The sequence below is a fragment of the Staurois parvus genome, unplaced genomic scaffold (genome assembly GCF_062004578.1).
Source record: "Staurois parvus isolate SC_StPar_1 unplaced genomic scaffold, SC_StPar_1.0 ptg000956l, whole genome shotgun sequence".
Lineage (NCBI taxonomy): Eukaryota > Metazoa > Chordata > Amphibia > Anura > Ranidae > Staurois > Staurois parvus.
Genome location: NW_028318752.1, coordinates 224,105 through 250,000, shown reverse-complemented (window position 1 = coordinate 250,000; position 25,896 = coordinate 224,105). Strand labels below are relative to the sequence as shown.

General features: G+C 46.9%; 1 protein-coding gene across 11 annotated transcripts in view; it reads left to right on the top strand.

The window, feature by feature from the left end:
• Positions 1-25,896, top strand: part of MEF2D (myocyte enhancer factor 2D) — a 315,067-nt gene that overhangs the window by 107,140 nt on the left and 182,031 nt on the right. For 10 of the 11 annotated variants that reach the window (XM_089657004.1, XM_089657011.1, XM_089657003.1 and 7 more), the window contains exon 2: positions 2,919-2,981. The gene's annotated coding sequence lies outside the window, so the exon portion shown is untranslated. Of the gene's footprint in view, positions 1-2,918; positions 2,982-18,158; positions 18,400-25,896 lie in introns of those variants that run through there. The other variant, XM_089657001.1, reaches the window with a different exon arrangement.

Below are 25,896 nucleotides of genomic sequence, written 5' to 3'. Positions count from 1 at the left end.
TTTATTGGCAGTGTCAATGCATGTAAAACATGGGCTTGAGTCATACAAACCATCTGCTTTGCGTTTGGCCAAGATGAGTAACGCCACTGTTTTGTGTGTCAGGCTTACCATTTTGTAGTGATGAATATAAACTGCCTTTATAGCAGTATGTCATTGAGACCCTGGATGGAAGCCACCATGTAATTGCTAAAGGATATGGGAGCCGGAGGGTAGCCGGTTTTATCTGTAACTGATAAGGCAGATTGACATACAGACCATTTTTTAATCTTCGTCTGTCTGGGTTTGTGGTGATATGTACCATACATCCATGCTTCCCAAACTTTGGTCAGTAGAGCACCACAACCAAGGACATTTTCAGTGTACAAAGACGACCTATACCAGTGATGGTGAACCTTTTTGAGCCCGAGTGCCCAAACTGCAACACAAAACCAACTTTTTTATTTCAAAGTGCCAACACTGGAATTAATCACTTGCCTACCGGGCACTTCTACCCCCTTCCTGCCTAGGACAATTTTCAACTTTCAGTGCTGTTGCACTTAACAAAGACAATTGTGCGGTCATGCAACACTGTAACCATATGCAATTTTTATCATTTTTTCACACAAATAGAGCTTTTTTTGGTGGTATTTAATCACCGCTGGGTGTTTTATTTTTTGCACTATAAATGAAAAAAGAGCAAAAAATTAAAAACAGAAAAGGTTTCCTTTGCTTCTATTCTAAAATTTTGCAAACAGGTAATATTTCTTCTTTGATGTGCGTTGGTGAGGCTGCACTGATAGGCAGCACTGATGGGCATTGATGAGGCGGCACAGATAGGTAGCACTGATGAGGCGGCACTGGTGAGCATTGATGAGGAGGCACTGATGATGCACTGATATGCAGGAAATGATGGGCACTGATAAGCGGCACTGACAGCACCAACTGGAGGCACTGACCGGCGGCACTGCTGGGCATCATTGATGGGTGGCACTGATGGGCAGCACTAATGAGGTGGCACTGATAGGTGGCACTGATAGGCTACACTGATAATGGGTACTGATAGACAGCACTGATAGGTGGCACTAACTGACATCACTGCTGGGCACTGACTGGCACAACCGCTGGGCACTGACTGGTGGCACTGACTGGCAGCACTGCTGGGCTGCACTGATGGGCACTGGTGGGTGGCACTACTGGGCACAGGTGGGCGGCACAGGTGGGCATAGGTGGGTGCATTGCTGGGCACAGGTGGGCGGAACGTGTGTGGCACAGGTGGGCACCGATCATCAGGGCACTGATGATCAGTGACCCTGATGATCGGTGCCGTTCTTTGCTCTGACAACTGACAGCGTGAGGAAAGTGATCTGACAGCGTGAGGAAAGTGCAGCCGAGAACCGGCATTTGCATTTCCCGGTGATCAGCGTGTCATTGGACACGTCTGATCACGTGGTAAAAGGCCGCTGTGATTGGCCTTTTACCACGTCACGTGATCCGCAGTGTCCGTAGGACACAGCGATCACGGAGATCGCCCGGTGCGCGCCCCCGGGGGTGCGCAGGAGAGCGCGTTCTCTTCCTCTTCCTCCTGGCGTGCCCACTGAGATGGCTCTGCGTGCCAGCTCTGGCACATGTGCCATAGGTTCGCCATCACTGACCTATACTGTAATCTACAATGCCAAAGAAAGTTGTTTTAATGTTTCTTGATTTAATTTAAAGAGTACCTGTAATGGAGTTGAATATGTAATTCTGATGATCTGGCGTGTCCTACCCTCATTCCTCACTGCAAGCTTTCCAGATTGGCCTAGTGCCTTCCTTTTAGGTTCGTGAAGTAGGAGAAGGGGCATACTGGGTTTGAGTCCTCCAGGAAAGCTGTTGGACAAAGGTAGATGCAGGTACCTTGTTCTGTTGGATTGCAATGCTTAGCTCCAAGACAGACTTGTTTTGAAGATCCACGTGGCAAGTAAAATCAGTTACTGGACTGCTAAGATTTTTCCCAAGAAACACTACTACTGTAAAAATCAGAGTCTACTCAGTTTGGCCTTTGCCTCAGTTTAACCTCATTTGCTGCTGAAAGCAGGGATGGGAAAAGGGGTGGGCAGGAGGGAAAGCTGCCCCGGGCACATTGAAGCAAAGAACAGACACACGGTGGTACACCCATTCTGTGGAATGTATTAGCAGTGGTGGTGGTGGTGGTGGTGGTGGGGGGGGGCAGTTCTGCATCTTTGCCCAGGGAGCTGGATGACCCTGTCCAGGTACTGACTGGAAGCAGTATTTTTCACAATGCATTTAGATATGACTACAGTTTAGCATCAGGCAGTGTTCCTTTGAGAGAACTGCAGAGGGCAGCACTTGGCACCAGAAGGCACATGGGAATGCATTTTGAAGACCAAGAGTCCTACTTTTTTGGAAATTGTGTAGTAATGATTGTAAAGATATAGCCAGTGGGTGCCAGTTTTACAATATCTAGGTCTAGGTGAATGTTAAAGTGTATATCTGGGCAAAATAAAATAAAATATAGGGAAATGTCCATGTATTTTGTCTTTTTTTTTTTTCCAGTTATTTTGTCCAGACATACAAAATTAACGTAGGCTGAGACCTCTTAGGAAGTATGTTGAGTAGCAAAATATTCGTGTTTGACTGGAGCATAAGCTTTACATTCAGCTCTGGTGCTTGTGAAAGGCTACAGGCCCCCCGAGAGCTCTGTTCATACCATTTGTTCTCATATTGACACTGGTGTGAGTGCGCTAATGGCTCATGGCCCATGTCTAATGGCGTGAAACCACATCGGCTTTGAGTTTATTTCACAGTGTCCAGAACACAGGGAGCATCTTCACTGGCCTCCTTCACGGGAATTAGAGCACATCTCACCATGCTTCCATCTTTCTTCTGAAGGTTCTTTGAAACAGCGAGCACAACTGATTCTATGCCTCCTTCTCTTGCAGATAATCTTGTGTAGAAGTTCTTCCCGTTAAATGATGGTCAGAGATCTCAGGAAGAAGTTGCATGTAAGTACCTCACCACGGGTGATGTGATCTTGGCTTTGTTTGCTCTTGGTTGAGTTGATTGGGGGTTTCAGGAAAGAGAGAGTAGTGGAGGATTCTGGGTGGAGGACAGGTGCTACAACTTCATCAGAAGGCTGGTGGTATATCTGGGAAGACTTCTGTGGGTGGTCCAGGCCCTTTGGTCTCCAAAAAACAGCTTTGATTACAACATTCTGGGGGAAACCTGTGAAAACAGTGTAAACGTTGATGGACTGTTGTTAACAAATGATCGAGCGTCACAGTGAACAGGTTAAAAAGGCAATTATACTTTAAAGTGTATCTAAAGCCAAAACTTTTTTCTTTATTTGGCAGCGTAGGGAAGAGAAGAACCCCTCAAGTTTTTGTATTGTTGGAAAGGAAAGTCTGAGACTTTTTTAATACTGGCGTTTATCCATAACAAGAAGACGTAAAATAACCAACTAGAGGACATAAACAGCCTTGGCAGTTTTATGTCTTTTTGTAGTGAACTAACACCAGTAGTAAGATTTTTGGACTCTTAGTTCCTTGATCTGGCACTCTCATTGGACCTTTTATTGCTATATTTCAAGCTCTGGGTACTGTGCTTGTGCTGGAAGAAACCTTACCGGAGCTATTGAACCCCAGTTGAACGTGATTGACCTCCTTCATCCATGAATTACTGATGATTCAAATCCAGAGCCTTAATGCCCAACTCTGGGAAATTTAGAAATGCACCCAATGTAGAGGGTTAATTGCTTGTTTAGTTCTAGAGCAATGGTCTCCAAACTGTGGGGGCCAGATGCGGCCCTCTGCTTGCTTTTATCCGGCCCTTGGGGCACCATTTCATCCAATGATACCAACAATGGGGCATAACTCTCCCCACTGATACCTATGAAGGGGCACAATTCCTCCCAATGACGCCACCAATGGGGCACAATGACATCAATGATGGGTCACAATTACTCCCACTGGCACTAACTAAAGGTGGGGCATTGTTTTTTCCCACTGACATCAAGACCTTTTCCACTCCCAATGGCCATAGTCCGGCCCTCCTAAAGTTTGAAGGACCATAAACTGGCCCTTTGCTTAGAAAGTTTAGAGATTCCTGGTCTAGAGGACAAAGAACAGAAGATTTACTCATCCACTCCTCTGCTACTCTGTGCTGCTAGACCAGTCCCTACAGTATCTTTTCCCCCACAATCCACCCATCTAAAGTCCTGACATCATCAAGACCAATGAAGGGTCCATAGCCCTGCACTACACACAGTGATGCTGAGGAACAGTCTACCACCATAGCGCTGGGGAACGCCATCTGCTGGGGGAGCAGAGAATCGGGTAAGTAAAAGTGCTTCTCCTCTCCCCTGGAATAAACAAGCAGCCAACCCTTCCAGTGGGTGCATAGTCCTACTGCAAGGAATCATTTTTACATTTCCCAGAGTTGATCTTTAAGCTGGCCATACACTAGTCGCTTTTTGAATATATGGTTATAAGAAAATTCTCAGTACTTTTGATAACTACCATCAGTCCCATTCCTCACGCCAGGTACTAGGTGTAATCCTAGACTCCAATCTGTCCTTTCAGCCCCAGGTCCAATCATTGACAAACTCATGTAGACTTCACCTCCGCAACATCTCCAAGATACGACCGTTCCTAACCTCGGAAACCACTAAACAGCTCATTCACTCCCTCATTATATCACGCCTCGACTACTGCAACTCCCTCCTCACTGGCCTACCTCATCGCAGGCTATCCCCACTCCAGTCCATCATGAATGCTGCTGCCAGACTCATTCACCTTACTAACCGCTCCGTATCTGCCACCCCTCTCTGCCAATCCCTCCACCGGCCTCCACTCAGTGTCCTCCACCCCTCTCTGCCCCTCTCTGCCAATCCCTCCACCGGCCTCCACTCAGTGTCCTCCATCCCTCTCTGCCAATCCCTCCACTGGCCTCCACTCAGTGTCCTCCATCCCTCTCTGCCAATCCCTCCACTGGCCTCCCCTCAGTGTCCTCCATCCCTCTCTGCCAATCCCTCCACTGGCCTCCACTCAGTGCCCTCCACCCCTCTCTGCCAATCCCTCCACTGGCTTCCAATTGCCCAACGGATAAAATTCGAAACACTAACACTGACGTATAAAGCCGTTCATAACACTGCCCCTATTTACATCACCGACCTTGTCTCTAAATACCACCCAAACCATACTCTCCGCTCCTCACAAGACCTCCTACGCTCTAGCTCCCTTGTTTCCTCCTCCCATGCTCGTCTCCAGGATTTCTCAAGGGCTTCACCCATCCTCTGGAACTCCCTACCCCACGCTATCAGGCTATGGCCTACTCTGCTCACTTTTAGGCGTACTCTGAAAACCCATCTCTTCAGGGAAGCCTACCCCGGCTAATACTGGAATCCCCTACTCCTCCTACCACTCAATCCCCCACAGCTAATTACCTCTTGTACCACTAGCCCCTCCCTCCTAGGTTGTAAACTCCTAGGAGCCGGGCCCTCTAATCCCTCTTGTATTGTTACTGTACTGTCTCCTTCCATAATGTAAAGCGCTGAGCAAACTGTCGGCGCTATATAAATCCTGTATAATAATAATATTAACTTGACAAATGTACTTTTTGAGCTTCAAAATGTAATTTGCTTTTTACATTCTTGGAAAGAAAGGGATTTCTCGAATTAAAATTGCATACACTATTAGAAATTTGTTAAAAAAAAAATCTTTAACCCGCACCTTTGAGTTTTCCCATCACCGCGGTGAAAAGCGAATGCCGACGTGACCCCACTAACGATTATAAAAACAAATGGATGCACTTCAAACCTAAAAGTTTCAACAAATCCCATCTAGAGTATGGCCAGCTGTAGCCATAATATCTCCAGGTCTTTATTGTTGCCATTGTCCCTGCTGGGGTACATTAGCTTCTCTGTGTGTCCTGTGATTGGGGCTTCAGGCAACCTGGAAGATAATCTGGGAAAGAGAAAACCCACAATTTTGGTGTTGTCATCAGAGCAAGAATAGACGGGAAATGTTCCAATTGGAGTGCTTTTTCTATTGACAACTAAGAGGGAATTTCCCTTTTCTTGGAGAGATTTCCTCTCACTTCCTGTTTTGTCTATAGCTGTCCAAAGAAAACCTGGCGGGGTTTTTTCTTCCTGTATGTAGTTCTTACGTTTGACAGTACTACAGATAGCAGAGTGTCTTGGACATAGGTGGCTTATATTCACTACGAAGCGTCAAGTGCCTCTGCAGCTCAATAAAAAATGTTCTGCAGTACCATTGCTCTATTATTTCTGTGATGATTGTATTATTTTTGTGTAAATACCCATAACAAGGAAATACCAGTCATACAATTGAAGATGCATAGGAAAAGAATCTAGAATGTATCCATGTTGAATAGACCTGCTTAGATTCGTAGGTCACGTGGTTTCCAACCCAAGTTAATCCCGGACAAGCCCCCAGTTGGTAGTCTCCGACCTGGTTATAGAACATCTTGCTTACCTAGGGGACCATTGAATTTGAAAGCTGTTCTTAAAAATGAAAAAAACGTTGATTGCTCAACTGAGAGTTCAGTGATTAAACATTTGGTGGTGATTTTTTTTTTTATTACGCTTAATTTGTGTTTGGTGTCAGAGATGTCTATCAACAATATGGGAGAAGATATTTTTGAGAAGATTGGCCACAGTAGGGACTTATGGGAGTAACCCTGGCAGGGGATTTAGCATGTCGTTGTCCACACACCATGTATGTGTGGCAGCAGCAGGGGCGGACTGACCATTTGGAAACTCGGGCACTGCCTGAGGGCCTGGGGTCAGTAGGGGGCCCCATGAAATGCCCCTGGTACCTTTTTTTTCATAGGCTTTTTTGAGTTTGGGCAAGGACACAGGGGCCACATGATCTCCTATTGGAGTGTCCAGGGTCAGTAGGGGGCCCCATGAGATGCCCCTGGTACCTTTTTCATAGGCTTTTTTTGAGTTTGGGCAAGGACACAGGGGCCCCATGATCCCCTATTGGAGGGCCCGGGGTCAGTAGGGGGCCCCATGAGATGCCCCTGGTACCTTTTTTCATAGGCTTTTTTGAGTTTGGGCAAGGACACAGGGGCCCCATGATCCCCTATTGGAGGGCCTGGGGTCAGTAGGGGGCCCCATGAGATGCCCCTGGTACCTTTTTCATAGGCTTTTTTGAGTTTGGGCAAGGACACAGGGGCCCCATGATCCCCTATTGCCCGGGGGCCCCATGAGTTGTCAGTCCGCCCCTGGGCCTTAATGCCCATATATGCCGCACATATGCGTTAATGGTGGCTCCCTGCGTGCACCCAACTTAATGATTGAGCTGTCACCGACAACTCTTGGTTTCTGTTTATGATCTGGTGCTGGCAGGTCAGACTCCCGATTCTATGAGCACTGTGATGGCCAATTAGAATGGTCACGGGACTGGAAAGTCCACCTTGCCTCCCGGTGCTAAGTCACAGTTAAGGGGCCACCGGGTGGGATAGGGGGTAATCGGGGGCAGACTGACAACTCATGAGGCCCCTGGGCAATTGGGGATCATGGGGCCCCTGTTTCCTTGCCCACACTCAAAACACACCCAAAAAAGCCTATAAAAAGGTACCAGGGGCATTTTATGGGGCCCACTGCTGACCCGGGCCCTCGGGCAGTGCTCGAATTGTCAGTCCGCCCCTGGGGATAATGATTCCCCGCCACCACTGCACCACAACCATGGTTACTGGGTAATTGTGACACGGCCCCATTCACTTGAATGGGTTGTGTTTTGCGGCAATACTGCCCAGCAGGGGCGGACTGACCATTTGGAAACTCAGGCACTGCCCGAGGGCTCGGGATCAGTAGGGGGCCCCATGAGATACCCCTGGTACCTTTTTCATAGGCTTTTTTGAGTTTGGGCAAGGACACAGGGGCCCCATGATCCCCTATTGCCCGGGGGCCCCATGAGTTGTCAGTCCGCCCCTGCTGCCCAGTGTGTACGACGGAATATCTGTTTTGCGAAGTGTACAACCCGCTCCGTCCACTGTGTTGGGTTTAGGGGGCCATAAGTCATGGCTCAGCCGTCTATTTTCCGGCATCCCCAGCCACGAGTGTGAATGAGCCCTTTCAATCCCAGGAGGAATTTTTCAGTAAGGGCAAGTTCACAATAGCTTTGCTCTCTGAAGAGCAATCCAGGTTCAGATTGCTTTTTAGAGAGAATTTGACAGGTGGCGAGGAGGCATTGTATCCCCTGCTATATAACCCCTTGAACCCCTGCATTGCAGGGCGGCCCCATTCACTTGAATGGATCATGTTCGGTAGCGGCCAGGGGGTATAATTCCTGCCATAGCAAAGCATTGTGCCCGTGTAATGTGTATACTCTGCTGCTGCGGGTTAATTGATGGGGGCAGTAAAATTGCAGCTCAACAGCAGAGCTTTACCACCTTCCAGCTGCTAGTGTGAATGAGCCCCAAAAGGAGGCCGTGGAAAGGGTTAACAGATCAGTAGCATGTTAGTTGGCGGACATATCACCATAACCCGAGCGATACAAAGAAGGTGGCACCGGGGCAGTGCGGCGGCTCAGACTACAATATTAATATTTGAGATTTCAATTGGTTTTTTTTTCCTTTCATCTCCCCGTTTCTCCCCTCTCACCGTCTGGCCCAATTACATCAATCTGAAGCTCTGGTGGATTATTTCCCGACCAGAACATTACGTTCTCTTCCACATGTGCCTCTCTGCATCCATCACACCGCCAGCTCCACAACAGCTGAGCAGGAGACCCCCCCTCCCTCCTCTCCATTACCGCCCCCCTCCCTCCCCTCCCATCCCTTACCACCCTCCTCCTTCCCTTATCCAGAAAATGATTCAGCTTCTGACCATTAATACACACTGCGCTCTTTGTAGCCGCCTGGGACCCCGTCCTTTATTCCCGACACCCGGTCCTCGATTCAGGCCACGAGCTGCCGCCACATGGCCATTGTTCAGCTGTCAGTAGAGTTTAATACAAGCAGATAGAAGTGGGACTGTGCAGAGTCCATACATACAGAGTAAGGACAGATACCGAGAATGACACCCAGCATACAGGACAGGAGAAGTGGGACTGTGCAGAGTCCATACATACAGAGTAAGGACAGATACCGAGAATGACACCCGGCATATAGGACAGGAGAAGTGGGACTGTGCAGAGACCATACATACAGAATAAGGACAGATACCGAGAATTACACCCGGCATCTGGGACAGGAGAAGTGGGACTGTGCAGAGTCCATACATACAGAGTCAGGACAGATACCGAGAATGACACCCAGCATCCAGGACAGGGGAAGTGGGACTGTCCAGAGTCCATACATACAGAATAAGAGGAGATACCGAGAATTACACCCGGCATACAGGACAGGGGAAGTGGGACTGTGCAGAGTCCATACATACAGAGTAAGGACAGATGATCAGGGATGGGTTTGGCACATTTCGGAGATTGCAGGACCGAGAACACCTTCATGACGATTTCAGTCCGAAAGCGATTTTCCTCCAGTGGAGATGGGCAGACGGAGGCACAGAGACGATGCGGGGCCCGGCCTCTCCTCCCATCACAATAGGCGCTCAGTCTGCTCCCACAATGTACACTCCAGGTTTCCTCTCATGGAAAGGAGCAGCAAAGAGAGTGACTTAGTGAGCAGAGGAGGCCGTGTGTTACATTGTATCCAATACCCACCAATCCCGCATGCAGGAATGTACCGCGCTCCTCACAGATCCTCACAGAACAGAACCTTACAGGTCTGCAGATGAAATTCCTGACATGTTCTTTTATACAGCAACCATATCTTTTTTTTTTTTTTTACAAAATCCTTGAGCTCCTGTCCTGGTAAATGGTGTTTTCAATCTGCTGCATTCAGTAGGAAGCATTTTCTTAGTCTCTGCTACACCAGTGATCACTCAGACTGTACATTGTAACTTTGTAGCAAAGTTCAAGGCTGTAGCAGGGGCTGATCTGTGTCAGACTTTTGTGAACACAGCCAAGAACTGTACAGACATCAGGATTTATGTGATTGTATTATCTCTGAGCCGGCATCACAACATGCTGCAGTACATTCCGACACTCTGCAGCACACAGAAGAAAATGGCAGCAAAAAAACCCCTCAATGTGCATAAGGCTTCGTTCACACGGGTGTACTGATCCGTACAACTGTTCAAAGGGCTGTCTTCAGCCTACCAGGATGCACAGGTGTTCTGTTCAGGGGCACGCAGGCAGTCTGTCAAAACCAATGACAGGAGGACAGCTACACGCATCCCGGAGTGTACATCAGTGTGGGTCCGGTGCATGGATCAGAAGGCAGTCTGTCTGTGTCCTGAACCATGCATTGGACCCGCATCCTGGGATGTGCGTGCAGCCGTCCGCCTGTCGATGGTGTAGTACCCTGTAGTGTTGAGAGTAGTTAGAGACTTGTTAGAGGGGGGTTACTTCAGCTGGAGAGCTCTACAGATCACTCCTCTGGTACCCCCCCCCCCCCCCGCTCTAGAAACTTGGTGAAGCTTCTGGAAGCCAGTAGGCAAAGGTGAGGAGGGGTTGATCTGCATATTTATGACCAATCCTAGGCCGATGGGCCTGGCAGCGTGGCAGCCCATAAATATAACAGAGCCTGGCCAGCAAGGGAGTCGGGTGGAAGATTGAGTGCTGAGAGGTGCTCCTGTGTATCCTGGGAGAGGGCCCCAAAGAAGGGGGGTCCTGCCTCTGGGCTGAAGTAGGGAGCTCTACTGCCCTGCAGTCCACTGGGGAAGGACAGCCTGCATAGGTTGGAGAGGAACCAGCCCAGCTAGAAGGCCTGAAAGCAGTTCTATCCATAGCTGTAGGACAAGGACTGTGTGAGGACCCCTACACCCCCAGTACCTAGAAGGCAGAAGTCTGCTGGATGCAAGTTCTGGCAAGTCTTCAGGGGACAGTTCATAACTTACCCAATCCCTTGTCTTGGGATCAGATACCGGAGCCAGGTGGACTGATATTTTCTTCACTCAGGGGACTTAGAGGTCCTACAAGTTGGGACCATTCAAAGGGAATCTGAGCTCCTGCAAGCCGCCACTTTGCTAAAGACTTTCAGCGTTCCGGCTGGAACAGTCATTCAACTGCCATTTTTGTAGTAGTCTAGAGATGCAAATTGCCCTCAATTGTTATTCTACAATCAGGTTGGGCATCCTATTACCCCTCTACCCTATCAAAGTTAAATTCTATTAAAATCCTAAAATCCAAGCCCATGGACTGTTTCTTGTATCGGGAAAATCCAAGTTGCGTGGCCATGCAGGACCCAACACCACAGCGGCTCCCAAGAGGGTAGCGCAACATTGGTTTCGACAGGCTGCCTGCATGCGCCTGCACGGAACAGCTGTGCATCCCGGGTGGCTGAGGACAGGCATACAGATCGGTACGCCTGTATGAATGAGGCCTAAAAATGCATCACAGCGAATGCCCAAACGCACGGCCACACAGATTATCAGCACATTTCAGCGGACGTGCTGGCGCGCGTTGGGACTCGGGCCTACCGTACAGCCACTTTCGGGGTAGCAGACGGGCAATCAATGACAGGCGGCCGACAACACGGACCTGCACAGACCTTCACACGTATCCTGATCTGTGCAGGTCTAATGCACAGATCAGAACTCGGTCTGTGCCCTCGGGATGTGCGTGAAACTGGCCACGTGTCATTGGTTTTAACAGGCTACCTACACGGAACACCTGTGAATTATGGGTGGGTGAAGGTGGCCCTTTGCATTGGGGGGGGGGGTGTACGGATCTGCATGCCTGTATACCTAGAAATGGTTCAAAGAGCACGCAAACGCTTGGCCGCACACATCATCAGTGCGTTGATGCATGCTGTATGATGTGAACCTACCCTAAAGCCACCCAGGGTAGCAGGCGGGCAACTTGGCTTTCCTCAGACCTTCACGTGAATCCCTGCATGGATCAAAATCCAGCCTTTTCCCTGTGCACCAAAGGATGCGCGTCCAGCTGACCGCCATTGATTTCAACAGGTTGCTTGCGTGATCCTGCATCCCGAGCGGATGAAGATGGCTCTTCACCCGGGGGGGGGGGGGTATGGAGCAGTACGCCCGTGTGAACGAGGCCTAAAAATGCATTACACACAACAGTGCATGTCAATGGGACATATTGTGGACCTACTGGAAGGTTCCCATGGCTCTGTGTCTAATCATTGCCTTCACACCTCTGTCCAGTGCCCATGTCATGGTGTTGGTGGCCTTATCAGTCCTCATGTTGTGGTGTTGGGTGTCCTTATCAGTCCTCATGTGTAGAGCTGGACATTGTACGCACTATCAGGACAGCAAGTGGCCCTTAAGCTGCTTACATTAGAGGACCTCCAGGCTCAGAGTGGGGGGTCCTGAACAGAGGGGGGGGGGGGCATTTCCCCTCCATTAAAAAGATAAGGAAGGGGATTTGATAACAAAATCTTCCTTATGTCCCAATTGGATTCCTATGGTGCAGTGGTAGAGTTTTGTTAGAAATTTCAATTTCCTATTCGTTGATGGAGTCACATTGGTATTCAATTTTGAATGTAGGGCCCAGAAAATTTTAAGGAGGGGAAGGGGGACAAAATTAAAAATGTATTTCTAATGAATCCGCTGCTCCCTTGCTACCAATGGAGCCAGGTGCAAAATAGAGGAGTGAAACACAAGATGGCGGCCTCCTTGGCAGGTTTAGATCTGCTTTAATGTATACAAATTACCAGGTCCAGATGACTAGTGACCATGAGTTCTTCGAGAACTTAGGCATTCAATTTCAAAGGTAGTTCTGAGAATTTTTGAAGGGGAAGGATTGAAATTTTTTTTCTTGAGCTAATGTATTTGTAATTAATCTTGTAGACTTCACCTCCGCAACGTCTCCAAGATACGCCCATTAATAACCTCTGAAACCACTAAGCAGCTTATTACCTCCCTGGTTATCTCTCGCCTTGACTATTGTAACTCCCTCCTCATTGGCCGACCTCATCGTAGGCTATCCCCACTAAAGTCATCATGAATGCTGCTGCCAGACTCATCCACCTCACTAACTGTTCCCTCTCTGCCAATCCCTCCACTCAGTGTCCTCCATCCCTCTCTGCCAATCCCTCCACTGACCTCCACTCAGTGTCCTCCATCCCTCTCTGCCAATCTCTCCACTGACCTCCACTCAGTGTCCTCCACCTCTCTGCGCCAATCCCTCCACTGACCTCCACTCATTGTCCTCCATTCCTCTCTGCCAATCCCTCCACAGGCCTCCACTCAGTGTCCTCCACCTCTCTCTGCCAATCCCTCCACAGGCCTCCACTCAGTGTCCTCCACCCCTCTCTGCCAATCCCTCCACAGGCCTCCACTCAGTGTCCTCCACCCCTCTCTGCCAATCCCTCCACTGGCTTCCCGTTGCCCAACCAATAAAATTCAAAACGTTAACAATAACATATAAAGCCATTTATAACTCTGCCCCAAATTATATCACCGATCTTGTCTCCAAATCTCAAACCGTCCTCTCCCCTCCACGCACAACCTCCTACTCTCTAGCTCCCTTGTCTCCTCCTCCCATGCTCGTCTCCAGGACTTCTCCAGAGCCTCCCCCATCCTCTGGAACTCTCTACCCCAAATTATCAGACTATCGCCTACTCTGCTCACTTTTAGGAGATCTCTGAAAACCTATCTCTACAGGGAAGCCTATCCTGCCTTCAGCTAATAACCAAATCTTCTATTCCTCCTACCAGTCCATCCCCCACGGTTATTACCTTTTGTACCACCAGCCCCTTCCTCTTAGATTGTAAGCTCCCAGGATCAGGGCCTTCCTAACCCTCTTGTATTGAACTGTGTTGTCTCCCGTTATATTGTAAAGCGCTGAGCAAACTGTTGGCGCCATATAAATCCTGTATAATAATCGGCTGCTCCCTTGCTTGCAATGGAGCCAGGTGCAAAAGAGAGTGGCTAAGTGGTTAGCACTTCTGCCTGGCAGCATTTGGGTCATCTGTTCGAATCCCAACCATGACACTACCTGCACAGAGTTTGCATGTTCTCCCTGTGCCTGCGTGGGTTTCCTCCGGGTACTCCGGTTTCCTCCCACACTCCAAAGACATGCTGGTAGGTGAATTGGCTCCTGTCTAAATTGGCCCTAGTATGTGTGTGTATGAATGTGAGTTGGGGACCTTAGATTTGTAAGCTACTTGAGGGTTAGGGACCTTAGATTTGTAATCTACTTGAGGGTTAGGGACTGATGTAATTACCTGTAATAAATAATAACGCAAGATGACCGCCTCCTTGGCTTTAAATTATTGGAGGTTTTAGTTCTGCTTCAATGTATACATATCACCAAGTCCAGGTGGCTTACACCCAGGGGCAGACTGACCATTTGGAAACTTGGGCACTGCCCGGGGTCAGTAGGGGGCCCCATGAGATGCCCCTGGTACCTTTTTCATAGGCTTTTTTTTAGTTTGGGCAAGGAGACAGGGGCCCTATGATCCCCCATTGCCCGGGGGCCCCATGAGTTGTCAGTCTGCCCCTGCTTACACCCATGAGTTCCTGGGAACTTAGCTGTAGCCTCAGTAGCGATGGAGCAGTGGCCTGAGGACATTTTGCTGGTTCAGCCAGCAAGGCTGCCTAAACAAAGGGTCAGTTTACTATCTTACAGATTTAAGGGGGACCCCGACTATGGCCATTGGAAGTAGAAAATGTCCCGGCATCATTGGGAATAAACAATTTCCCATCTTTGGTGCCAGTGAGGTGAATTGTGCCCCATCGTTGGTGTCATTTGGCAAGAACAATATTGCCCCAGTGTTTGTGTCACGAGGAGGAACTGTGCCCATTTGTTGGTGTCACTTGGAGGAATTGTGCCCCGATGTTGGTGTCAGAGGATGAAATCTAAAACAAGGGCTGGATAAAAGCAAGCAAAGGGCCGCGGTGCTGCAAGTGCTGACCACTAAGCCACCGTATTGGCCTTGTTATGATGAGCACCTTCGTAAGTTGCTTATGCCTCTTGGTCACATTATTTAATGGTGGCCGATGTTCTCCTTTAAGGATGACTATCCCGGAAATGATATCTGATCACTTATGACACCGTGCTTGCCCCCACCATACCCCTGATAGGCTGATGACCAGGCTGGTGACTGACTGGGGACAGAGGAGAGCACCTTCAGCTGGTATCTGATCATTACACATGTCCTCCTGGTGACAGCAAGTGACAATGCAGACAGCTGAAGGGCCAGCAAGAGCCATAAACCCACCAGGGGCCCTCAAGGGTGTACATTCACACCTCCCCCTAACAAAATACAATTTTTGGCAATCTGTAAACTTTTGTACAAAACTTTAAATGTTTTTAAAGAACAATTCTAGGCAGAGGGATAATAATGGCTTGCAGTACTTTAAGGTCAACTGAGTGACACATCTCACTATAGTTAAAGTCTATGTATAGACAAATCTTTTTGTTTTTTTTTTGTATAATCTTGGGTAGAGTAGGAAGAGTTAAAATCCCGGCAAGGTTATTTTTTTTGCCGTTTAAGGGAAATTTCCCTTTACTTCCTGTCCCATGGACGCAACAGGAAGTTAGAGGAAATCTCCTCCTCTAAGCTGGCCATACACTGGTGGAATTTTGTAGACAATCTTTCGTTTTTAAGAACGTTCATTTGATTTTCTAATCTATAATGGGTCAAATTGACTTTCGTTTTTGAGTGACGAGAAAACTCGAAGGAGCGAGGATGGAAATTGTTTTTCTTGAAGGAACAAATGTCAAACAGTGAATGCGATTTTTTTTTTTACTGGGTAAAGTCCATTCATTCCAAAATTGAATGTGAAAAGGAAATTAAATTTGAACGTTTGCCAAGCTGCCAAACATACTGAGAATTTTTGTACAAATTTTCATACAAATTTTCGTTCAAAAAATCAGCTAATGTATAGCCAGCTTTGGACAGGTGGAGATTCCCCATTACCTGTTGTTCTGGGGAAAACTGTAAAATTTTGGGATTTCTTTTTCAGTGGCCATGGTTCAACTAGAAAGGTCAGTCTCACCAATGGGCAGAGCAAAAAAAAAAAACTTGACAGAGGGTCCAACCCTTCCCTACTCTGTTCAAAGCTAAAATGAAATGGAGATGCACTTTAATTGGAGTTGCTTGTAATTCATTGCAGCAAGAATCCAGAGAGCACTTCACAGGGTCCCTGGGAGGACACTTCTGGAATCCTATGCTGTGCAGCTTCCTCTCTGCTTCTTTATCTGCAATCCTGTTCAAACACGTTTAGTCTATGTAGGTGAGGAATAGGCTCTGTTACTTACCATATGCTCAGCTGCGGCAGGTTCCAGCATCTTCCTCTTCTCCCAAGCGCTTCAGGTTGTGGGCAGTCCCTCTGTGTGGTCAGGCACAACGGAGGGCTATTAACCCGGCATTGTACGTAGAGGAGGCAGACGTGACATCATGTCCAAGAGTGACTTAGAGAAGAGGCTCTTGGAACTGGACCCATTGCTGGAGGTACCCTGATGGAACAAGGAATTACACCTTATCCCTAAACTTGGCAAGCAAATGACCCCTGCAGGGACAAACACAATATTCCCAATGCACATGTACCTGAAAATGGCTTTAAATGTAAATCAGAGCTGCAGCTACCACCAGAAACTGAAGATATTAAAAACGAGACGTAGGGTCACCACCACACCATGGATCTCCAAAATGGGTCCAAAGGTTTATCCAGCGATCACATCATAGTTGCAAAGTCAACGTGTCTGAGCTTTGAAGGACACCTTCATCGTATGCCTGATGAAGGGGTCCTGCAAGGCTCCAAAATGTCGCCTTTGTAAGAATGATGTGATCGCTGGATTAATCTTTGGACCCATTCTGGGAGATCCATGCCCGAGGGCCCGGGGTCAGTAGGGGGCCCCATGAGATGCCCCTGGTACCTTTTTCATAGGCTTTTTTGAGTTTGGGCAAGGACACAGGGGCCCCATGATCCCCTATTGCCCGGGGGCCCCATGAGTTGTCATTTGGCCCCTGAGTCTTACTAAACTTTTTCAACACAGAGGGACCCTTAAAATATCTTTCTGGTGTCAGGGAACCCCTCCTAATATTGACTGTGTCCAGGGGCGGACTGACTATTTGGAAACTCGGGCACTGCCCCAGGGCCCGGGGTCAGTAGGGGGCCCCATGAGATGCCCCGGTACCTTTTTTCATAGGATTTTTTTTGTTTGGGCAAGGACACAGGGGCCCCATGATCCCCTATTGCCCGGGGGCCCCACGAGTTGTCAGTCCACCCCTGAATGTGTCTACAACTTATGACACATTCATGTGATGGTCAGTGAGAAGACTTACCCCCTTACAGATAGCTAAAAGGATCAGTGATGTCAGTGGGAACTTATCTGAGAGGCAGAAATTGCCCAAGGAACTCCTAGCAACCTCTGGAGGAACCCTAACCCTAGGGCTCCATGGAACCCTGGTTGAGAAACCCTGTTCTTACCATATATAGTCTTTCATGATGCGCCATCAGAATGTATTTGTAGGACTGTTTGATTGATTATCACTTTGTCACAAATGGTTCCAGTGTTGTCAATGTACAAGTATTGCTTGTCATATAAAGATTAAAAACTTACACAAATGTACGCAATTTCTAAGTCTTTGAAGGACACGAGCAGGGGCGGACTGACCATTTGGAAACTCGGGCAGTGCCCAAGGGCCCGGGGTCAGTAGGGGGCCCCATGAGATGCCCCTGGTACCTTTTTCATAGGCTTTTTTTCGTTTGGGCAAGGACACAGGGGCCCCATGATCCCCTATTGCCCGGGGACCCCATAAATTGTCAGTGGGCCCCTGCCCCCCCGGTATACCAAATATTCCCTTTTCAACAGATGATGCAAAAAAAAAAATCAAACAAATTCCATCCAGCCAGGCTGATCTTTGCGCACATACACAATCAGATGGTCACCTAAACCAACCAGAATCGCTTGCGCCAAGCAGTCTTTGGCGTTGGGCGTGCAAGTGCGTTGATACCCTAACACTTTTGCTACTGCTGTGGAATTTGGGGGAGGTGGGACTGGTTTAAAGTCACACTGAAGAGGAAATCGAGTCAGCGGCTTTCTTTCAACAGCTGTTTTTTAGGCAGGAGGCCTTCCTCCCTCCCCCTCAAAGCATACCCTCCTCAGCACTCACACACAACTAGCCCCCTCCCCTCCTTACATCTGTCACTGGCCTTTACCCGCTGACGGCAGACGTCCCCTCTGTCACTCAGGACAAGCCTGCGTGTTGTGAGGAGGAGGAGGGGGCATATCTTCCACGCTGCTTAGTTGACAGACTGAGGACAGTTGTTTTTTGGTCCTTTTGGCTACCGGAGAGGGCCAGTGGTCAGCCAACGCAGGGGCCCCCCTCCACCTCCACTCTCTGGCGTCTCTGGGGCACTTCTCGAAGGAAGAACGGCTGATGAAGGACGGTCTCTGGCGTTCTCCCCCCTCCGCTGTAAGTACCTTCTGCTTTCCTCTATCCCCCCCCCCCTCGTACGGCCGAGCAACGTCGTCGGTAGGCTACAAGGGTCTTTTCGTCAGCAGCGCTGAAAGATTTCACACGAGCTCCTTATAAGGCATGGCTTATGGTATACAGTACAGGCACCTAATCTGGCCGAGGAAGCTTGGTAGAGCTGCTCGGTTTATCCCCTCCGGGTCACCCGGCACGGTTTCAAGTGTGCCCCCCCTTTTCCTTTTCTCCCGGCGCCACCACGGAACAGTTCCGGGAGCAGGCCATGGAGGAAAAGGCTCACAGACAGAAGGGCTTGTTTATAATCCCATCCAGATCCTCAACTTCACGCAATCTGCAAAGTTTTAACTCCTCTCTTTCCAGTGCCGATCCCCAAACAAGCGATTTCAACTTTTTCCTGGTATTTTTTGGGGGGGTCGGAGTTAGGAACGTTGAGTGGGGAATTGGTCAGCCAAGTCAGGTTCCCTAAGTAGCTCCATAAGTGTTTTATCCAAAACGTTTGGTCCTTTTATGATCGCTTTGGCCAGGTTGTTCAGGCCTTTCCTTAGATCTTCGTCTATCTTTGGGGACATTTGTAAGAGTAGCGCATGTTTGAAACTTTTTCCTGGTATTTCTTGGGGGGACCAGAGTTGGGAACGTTGAGTGGGGAATTGGTCAGCCAACTCAGGTTCCGTAAGTAGCTCCATAAGTGTTTTATCCAAAACGTTTGGTCTTTTTATGATCGCTTTGACCAGGTTGTTCAGGCCTTTCCTTAGATCTTCATCTATCTTTGGGGACATTTGTAAGAGTAGCGCATGTTTGAAACTTTTTCCTGGTATTTCTTGGGGGGGGGGGGGGTCAGAGTTGACAACGTTGAGTGGAGAATTGGTTAGCCAACTCAGGTTCCCTAAGTAGCTCCATAAGTGTTTTATCCAAAACGTTTGGTCTTTTTATGATCGCTTTGACCAGGTTGTTCAGGCCTTTCCTTAGATCTTCATCTATCTTTGGGGACATTTGTAAGAGTAGCGCATGTTTGAAACTTTTTCCTGGTATTTCTTGGGGGGGGGTCAGAGTTGGCAACGTTGAGTGGAGAATTGGTTAGCCAACTCAGGTTCCCTAAGTAGCTCCATAAGTGTTTTATCCAAAACGTTTGGTCCTTTTATGAGCGCTTTGGCCAGGTTGTTCAGGCCTATCCTTAGATCTTCGTCTCTCTTTGGGGACATTTGTAAGAGTAACGCATGCTTGAAACTTGTCCGGTTTTGGCCTGTTTTGCCCCAAAGTGCCAGTTGTAGTAGGCAGTTGGGTTCCTATTAATAGTGTGTGAGTTAGATAATTAGGAAAACTATTAGCACAGGTTTTGTACAATATTTTGTTTTAGTCACTTGACTTTATTCCGCTTTACCGAGAACACAGAACCATTCACATAATTTCCTGCCCTGAAAGAGTTTACAATCTGATATCCATTCTATAACTAATACAGTCACATACACGCTGCCATTAGTTTAGATGGATTGACCCATCAAAATGTTTTTGGACTGTAAATGGAAACATGCTCAAAGGTAGGGAAAATGTATATATATCCATGGGAATCAAACCCAGATCCTCCACACAGCAAGGCCTCAGCATTGGCCACCACAAGGATTAGACTGCTTGTGTTGGAGGAACGGTTGTTGGGGTGGTTGAAAACTTGAACCCAGATACTTGACACTACAAGGCCATAGCATTGACCACATGAGGATTAGACTAGTTGTCTTGAAGGAATGATTGTTGGGATGGCTGGAAATTTTTGTTTTGGGCAGTGTATGCAGATGCCAACTGACATCTTCTGACCATGTAAATCCGGAGGCTGACAGAAAAGATTGTACAAGGACATCTTTTGTGTGTGTGTGCAATTGAAGATGAGCATAACCAAAATACGGGTTTATCACTTAAGAGAAAAGTCATAATTTTCTCATCTGTGATTCTATCTATCTATCCATTCAGTCGTATACGACCCTTGGCGATTGCATGGACCGTCACTCGCAAGCGACTTCATCCATGAATTCTCTTGGCAATTATTTTACGGGGTAGGTTGCCAGGTCTTTCCCTAACCCCTACCATGCAGGAGATCCTGCATGGCCGGGGATGAAACTAGGACAATTTAGATAGGAGCCAATTAACCTACCAGCATGTCTTTGGAGTGTGGGAGGAAACCCACGTGAACACAGGGAGAACATGCAAACTCCACTTCCTCTACTTGGTCGGGAATCGAACCCATGACCCAGTTACTGCAAGGCAGAGGTGCTAACCACTAAGCCACTGTGCCACCCCATCTGTGATTAATTACTATTATTTTCCTACGGTGGGTACATTAAGGTATCTGTGAAAAGACAGGAATGTCTTTAAGAACATTGAGCATGGTCACGTTGGTGGACTTCCAGACACTGTCCTTGGCTGTTGATCACTGCGGTTCAAGATGAGTGTAACCAAAATACGGGTTCATCACTTAAAAGAGAAGTCATGCTTTTCTCATCTGCGATGAATTACAATTATTTTCCTATGTTGGGAACATTAAGGTACCTGTAAAAAGACATTGGGCATGGTCAGGGTGGTGGACCTCCAGGACACTGTCCTGTTCTGTTGATCACTGCATCCCCCAATTATTGATGAATGCTCAAGTGTGTTGCGTCGTTTGAATGTTGGTGCGTGTGGACCACGATGAGGTCAGTCCTTGTATAGTTTTATGTTGATAGTAGTATATTTTTTGAGGTCCTCGTACAAGTTTCAATCCTCATTTTTTGGTATTCCAAATCCAATCCATTATTATTAAAAGCGTGTATGTAGGATCAGTTTTATTTGGATTGAAATGGATAAATAGGCTGGAATATTGTTGTTTGCTCTGTGGTTATAGCGTGTGGTGTGTTCATTGTCCTGATTCAGTCTTGTACAGCATGCAAGCAACAAAATGAACATTTTTATTGAGAACTGTTGCAACATGAGCTCAGTCGAACACAATAGCAAACACAAATGTGGCACCGTCAAAAAAAAAATTAAAAAATTGTGATCATGTTTACTAAACATTGATGCTCTCACATTTAGACATCAATTTTTAAAAAGTTTGCGCAAACGTTTCAATTATTTAGTCCTTCTTTAACACCTCCACCGGTCTACTCACTCACACTATTTTTGACCAATTTCAATCACGAGCGACCAGTGGCAGAAGCAAACAAGTTGCATTTCATTTATTAAAAGCCAGGTTTAAGGTGTTTGAAATTGGGTGTGGGATCAGAGTTGGTTACTTTGGCAAGCTTTTCTTTGTTTGCTTAGTGTATTAGGTACTTTTACATCAGGACTGGACAAATTACAGGAGTCAGATGTCCAATGCTCCTTAAAAATTACAGCTGGTGCCTCCAATTTCCAATTTTTTTTTTTTTTTTTCTGGCGTTGTGAAAGGAGCTGGCTCCTAAAAAGAAAAAAACAATTCTGCCTTCTCCAGAATTGGACATACTGGTTCCCGAAAAACTTCACTACCCCTGTTTTACAACTAAACGTTCTACTTATTTTTTTTTTTATTGTACTTTAGCCTGATCGTAAAAAGTTACTTTTTCATTTTCTTGCGCCTGTGACCATCTTTATATGTGTGTCTAATGAATTATTACAAGCCAACGTTTCCGAATGACAAGAATTTGCTAAATTAGTCATGGATAAATTCCAATTTTGAAAATTTGTATTCTAGAGCTTCAAGGAAAGCGTTTGTTGAATCGACAGTCGCCTGTGGCGCTGAAAGAATGTTTTTACTTCGCTAGTGCAAAGGCTGATGGGGCCTCAAACTGTCCAAAATTGAAGGAAATAGGCGTTGAGTGTGCTAATAAAATATTAAAATTCTGCTCTGGAGGTCGCCCTATTTACTGCTTCGATATGCTGTTTCAGGGTAAAATTGTAACCCCTTTTGTACCATTTTTACTGTTGTACAGACAAGTCTTCTAAAGTGTTGTTTGTTCCATTGTCATACACACGTGTTCAGAGTGTTGGACCTGTGGCTTGGTGAGGGAAGTGAAATTTGACTGTTCGGGGGTTAGCAGTTGTACTTGTGAAGGAGAGCTGCTGATACAAGTGCAGAGAAATGTTCACAGTGAAATTTTCTTCAACTTTTTCCACACATCTGTTTCTTTAGTGGTCAGTTGACACTTCTATGTATGAATAAACCCCATTGTTTTCTAAAGGAAAACTTTTGTTAGATTCGGATAGAGTAGTGAAGGGTTAGAACCACTGTCAGGTTTTTTTATTGCGGTTTGTGTCCCTATTAGGGAGATTCAGTCTCTCCTATTGTCTCGATCACCAATATCAGTGGGAATGCAACATTTTGAGTTGCCCCCAGACTAGAGGGGAAATTTTCCAATGGGGACACTTTGTTCTTCTGCCAGCTGTCTAAGAGGGAATTTTCCTCATATTGTAAAGATAGCCTATCACTTCTTGTTGAGCCTACAGTGTCAAATTGAGGGCTGCTGGCCCCAACATGTGTTTGTGCCACCATGTTGTCATGAGAGGACAGGAAATGATGGGACGCAGATAGCCAAAAGAAAACCCATCTCTACTCTACCCAAAAAAATTAAAAAATGGTTGGCATTAGACATATTTCAGTGTTCCTTTTATAAGTTTTCATGTATTACAATGTGTTTTCCATGTTCTTAAGGGGTGAAGGAATTTTTTAAGCAGGTCCACGGAAAATGCACACATATGATCTATGGTTTAAAGTATGTGGACCTCCTTCAAATGATTGAGCTCAGGTGTTTCCAGTAAAGAGGTGATTCTACCACAGCATGTAATGATATTTTAGTCCATTGTGTGCTTCCAGCCTTATGACAATGTTTGGGAAGGTCTTTTTCTGTTCCACTATGACTATGCCCTGTGCTTAAAGGCATCTGCAGAAAGTTTGTCCAGTTTGGTGTAGAGGAGCTTGAGTGTCCTTCACAGAGTCTTGAACTCAACCCTGCTGAACACCTTTAGGATGAATTGGAACACCAATTGGGAGCCAGGTCTTCTCATCCAACATCAGTATATGACCTTACAAATGGTGGCCAGCTTCATAAAGACATGGAATGATGAGCTTGGTGTGGTGGAGCTTGAGAGTCCTACACAGAGCCCTGATCTCAATCCATCTGAACATCTATGGGATAAATTGGAACACCAATTGTGAGCCAAATCTTCTCATCCAACATTAGGTCCTGACCTCACAAATGTTCTTTCAGCTAATCAGACACACATCTCCCATAGACACCTTTCCATACGTCTTGTGGAAAGCTTTCCCAGAAGAGTAGAGGATGTTATAGCCAGAAAGACTATTGGGGTGGGGGTGGGGGGGACATTCAAGTGAAACAGTTGATGAGCACCTGAAGTTCACCTGAACTTTTTCTCATGTAAAGGGGCCCATAAAGTGAATCCATCATAAGTTTAAAGAACTTAAAAAAGAATAAGTACTTATCCTGCTGCCTACAATGCAGTTCTTGGCTCTTTTGAAGAGCTAAGCTGACTTAAAGTACCTTCACTCCTTTGGCTCCTTGAGCTGGCCCCTATGTCGCTACATAGGGGCCAGCTCAAGGAGCCAAAGAGTAGCGGTGTTGGGTCCAGCGAAAGTAACCACAGTGTACCTTTTCTCCTTTTTGTACAGCTTGCAAAACCGCGTGGCTTTGGTGCTGCATTGAGGAGTTTGGGTGGCTTTGATTGACCCAGTAGGGCAACTCTTATACTTTACACCTTCTACAGCTGTCAAGGGTCACATGACACACATGCCCTCGGCCACCATTGCAGGCAAGCATGGAGTAGACAGATTCCACATGGGCAGGTGTCTAAGAACAGCCAGTATAGTGCATGGTAATGGAAGGAGCTCTATGGCGGATATTTTCCGTGATTTCATTATCTACGGCTGTCAAAAGTCTTTTGAGTAACTTTATAGTTCTCAACACGTTGGCTTTAGCCTAGAGAGAAAGAAAGATGGAGACAGGGAAGGGCCATTTCATCATTACGGTTCTCAGGAAAAGATACTTTTTATGCTATGTTTTGCCCACTCGTGTTTTTAATCTGGTCATACAATTTTGCACATTCCTGGTTGCAGTTCAGCAACACTTCCAGGTCTGGCTTGGTTCACCTGGTGTTCAGCTTAGGTCTGAAGCAGAAGGAATGGGTTTGGAGGTCAGGGGCCCTGACTCATACCTTGAACCAGGGCCCAGTTACATCTGGCTACACCACTGGAAGGGAATGACAATCAAAGCCCAACTTGACAAAAACATTTTTATTCTGTTTTGGATAGGACGTGAAAAGGTATGAACTTCTCTCAGGTTTTTGCTGCCTGTGTCCCCGTTGGGGAGATTTTCTCCCGCTTCTTGTCAGGACAGGAAGTGAATGGATATCTCCCCCACTGAGACAGAAAAAAGTAGAAACACATTTTTACTAGAATATGGGAAGGGTAAGAAGTTCCGGCAATGTTTTTGGTGTTCCTGTCTATGAAATGTCACGGACACAGGAAGTAAGTGGGGGTCACAGACAGAAATTAAAATGCCCAAGATGCATTTGATCTGTGACACGAGCCTTTGTACATCTGTGGCCCACCGGAAAGCCTCCTAAAGAAAAGTAGAGAAAAACATACCAGGTGCTGCTACCCTATAATCCAGACCTGAAGAGGTTAACACAGCACTGGTGCATTCCATGAGCCCCTTGTGTCCACAGTCCCAATAAAAATATAGTTGGCAACCCGGGTGAATATGCAGCAAAATAATTTCTTCATTCAAAAATTGGGCTGCAAAATTTCAACGTACAAGAAAGCAGTGACGCGTTTCAGCCACTGAGGGCTGTAGTCATAGCTATTTCTGGATGAAACGCGTTGGTGCTGGAATTTTTTAGACCGTATTCTTGAATAAAGTCATTCTTTTGCTGTATATTCAGCCGGGTTGCCAGCTATACCCTTAAAATGGGCCAAATATAAAACTGGAATACCTATTGAAAATATTGGTCCCTCTTTTTCATACAAAAATAGAAACCTTAACACTTTCTAACTCTATTCATAGCTAAAGGAGATAAGTGGTTGGAGTTGATCCTTGCACTAAAATGTCAAGTCTGCATGGAAGGCCGCTGCTTCCATCTTCAGCCTCCCATTTACAAAACTGCATTATGGAAGTTAAAACACAAAAAAAGTAAAAAAAAAGGACACCTTCTGGGTCCCTCAACCCCCAATTCCCCCCCCCCCCCTTCCCGTTGCTGTCATCATTGGGCCTTGGGAAGGATCTTGGGAAAGCTCAGGATCCCAGTTCTTGTGGGAGGACTCTACAGCACAGTATAGGAGCCGGTTCTCGCAGGATTTGGGATTCTCAACTTTCCTGCAAGAAAGACCCAGAGACATCACCTCCCTAGCAGAGCCCGGCGAAAACCTGGAGTTAGGTAAAGGCCCATTCACTTTGTCGTGTCGCGGTCATGTTGCGTACATTGGTGCGTTGCAATACCATTCATTTTTAATAGGACCGCAGCACACGT